General features: G+C 32.8%; 1 long non-coding RNA gene across 1 annotated transcript in view; it reads left to right on the top strand.

Annotated features, from left to right (window-relative positions):
* Positions 1 to 2,616: 2,616 nt before the first annotated feature.
* The window catches only part of LOC134237850 (uncharacterized), an 11,463-nt gene continuing 11,232 nt past the window's right edge, over positions 2,617 to 2,847 (top strand). Inside the window, exon 1 of the long non-coding RNA XR_009985886.1 lies at positions 2,617 to 2,703. This is a non-coding gene — a long non-coding RNA (uncharacterized LOC134237850). The remainder of the gene's footprint in view (positions 2,704 to 2,847) is intronic.

Genomic DNA, 2,847 nt, shown 5'->3' with positions numbered 1-2,847 from the left:
TATTATTTTTTTTCTTACCGATTTTTGTGCAAGCGAATTCTCGGAAACGGCTCTGCCGATTTTCACGAAACTTTCAGATCTTATAGATATTGGTCTGAACCTTATTGGAATTTTTTTATATGTACGTCGTCACTTCCGGTCATGAGATATGGACGATTTTCTGATTTTAAGAGGGTCAGCTTGTCCGGGCAATCACTAAAAAACGAATAAAGATATTGACTTGAGATTTTCAGTGAAGGTAGAGGTAGGATTGTTGAATTGCTTTTTTGAGTTTATATCTTTCCAGCGCATAAAGCGTTGAAGCTTGTCTGAGCTCGTTTTTATTGTTATTTATCTGACCATCTAATTTTGTATACGCGATTTCTCAAAGACTACTGGGTGGATTTTCATGAAATTTGCAGGAACAATGTGTTGTTATCTGAAGTTATTTTATCCGAGAGATTTTTTGGAAATTCCTTTCTGGTGCCAAGTTACGGACAGTTTTCTGATTTTAAAATGACATTTTGTTCGCGGATAATCTCAAGAACGGTAAAAGATATCACTGTGAAACTTTCAGGGATTATAGATCGTGATAAGTACTATCCAAGACGCGATCTTTTGTACGTCGTCTCTACTTCCTGTCGTAACGGCATGCAAAGAAAAAAGTCGAATTTTTAAAACTTTTTTGTTTTTCAATATTTTCAAATGATATTAGTATGGTTGATAGAAACATTTATTATTAGGCTGAATATATAATTTGTTTGTAAATTGCTGAATTCGAACTCGAGATATTAACATTCAAAAGTCTGAAGCGGGACCATAATGGCGGCGGTCTCTGTCAATTCCGACATTTCGCAATAGGGGTTTACAGAGGCAGCCGAGCGTTTGCTTGAACGAAAGTTACATAAGGAGCAATGAAATGTGTAGGGATACTTGGATTGTCACGTCGTAGGTTCGTTGCAGTTCTATGTCAAACTACATTTATAATCGAAGGTCTCCATACAAGTCTTTTTTAATTGGTTTTGGTTGTTTCTCAAAGTAGAAATAGAAAAGAATTAATGTGCAAATTAAGTACATGATCTATTATCTTTTGTTTTGCATCACGAAAACACATAGCTTAAATCATAATTATAATAAATATTTTTAAAAACAATATTTATAGTAAGTACAAAACGTGACCAATGTTTTCCAATGCACACTTGTGTCATATTTGAAGCTCGCCTGGGCTCGAAAAATAGACTCACAAGTATTTCGCAAAATTTGACACGTTTTCTTTGATATCTTTGTACCTGTAAATTTGGTTAACAGATATGTAATAAAAGTTGTTCAGAATAACAAGTTCTTTCATTTAATAAGACGAAAATGGGTTTGACCCCTCAAATAAGGGGCCTAGAGGGACAATAACGTTTCAATTCATAACTCTTTAACTATCAAGATTCTGTTATATATTTCTAAAAGCAAAAATGTTTTTCTTAACAATCTACAACAAAACATTGAAAAAATATGATCATACGTTACGTAAAAAAGGGCCATAAGGAGCCAAGATGCTGAAATCTTTGCTTCTTTTTATCTCCAAAGGGAGAAATATTTTGATAAGGAGTATTGAATAAGAGATCTTTAGGATCGTATTTTACACAATATACAACAATTCAATTTTTGCAAAACGGCCCCATTAAGGACTTGAAGGACTGGCCTCTATATATTTCTATCATGCATAGCTCAAAAACGAAAAGAAATTTCTGAATAGTTGTTGAACAAAAATCATTAAAGTTACAAGCCGTATCATTTGAAATGAAGAAAAGGGGTCTGACCCCTAAAATAAAGGGCCCAGAGGGGCCAAAAGAATTTCATCTATAACTCATTGATGATATAATCTAAATCAAAAGGATTTGATCAAAAGAGAGAAAGCATGATATCATTATGTTTTAACAAGGATCATATCAAAATCATATCTCATCTTATCGAAAATTCGGACGGAAGACCTACTCGTTGCTAGCAACGAGATCGTTTCTAGTTGTACTTATTATTTTGTTGATTCCAGATCATTCTTTTTTTTTTCTTTTTTTGACAACAAAGCTTCATCTTTCGGTTATTTTTGGTTTCTTTTATGTCTTGTATTATACTCAGGAGACTGTAAGGCCTATTGATATCTTGTTTAAAAGTTCCATTTTGACCACACAATCTAATTTCGTAAATGGATAGTTTGAAATTTTACACGCTATACTGCTTTTTTCTCAGATGCCCATTGGTTCTTAAGGAATTGTGAAATTAAAGTTTGTTGAGCACCAGATATTCAAATATTTTAACAATACTCGTGACCATACATTATTACAAAAAGTACTTATGCTTGGTACATGCTACATTTAAGCTTATACTACGGTAGGGCTATGGAAAAAAAACCTACATGATTCTACTCGAATGCTTACAGGAAAAGGTTGATCAAATGCATGTTTGTCCTGCATTTGTTACACAAATTGAAATGTTAGTCATGATGGCAGGGAAACTAAGTCCTTTCAATAAATGTCATGCTTATACAAAGAAAATTAAACATCAAAGTCAAATTATAATCAACTGACTCACTACAAATTTAAAAACAAATTTATTTACCGTCCATAATATGTATTTCTGGTTTTTTTTTTTTCAGTTTGTCCTAGTGGGTGGCTTCCCTTTGATAGCCATTGTTATCTTCATAGCGAAAACAAGGAGAACTGGAACGAATCAAAGGTAGGGAAATTGTTAATATATTATTTAAAGACTTCTCCTATGAAAATAATGAACTTATTCCAAGTAAATTTCAGAAAGCATGTCAAATTGAAGGTACGTATATAGAGGATATATCCAATGTTCTCTGTGCGATTTCGAATCTAT

The sequence above is a fragment of the Saccostrea cucullata genome, unplaced genomic scaffold (assembly GCF_032062105.1).
Source record: "Saccostrea cucullata isolate Sc308-1 unplaced genomic scaffold, CSIRO_AGI_Scuc_v1 ctg2936, whole genome shotgun sequence".
NCBI classification, from domain to species: Eukaryota; Metazoa; Mollusca; class Bivalvia; order Ostreida; family Ostreidae; genus Saccostrea; species Saccostrea cuccullata.
The sequence above is the reverse complement of the archived record's forward strand: the minus strand, read 5'-3'. Positions and strand labels throughout refer to the sequence as shown.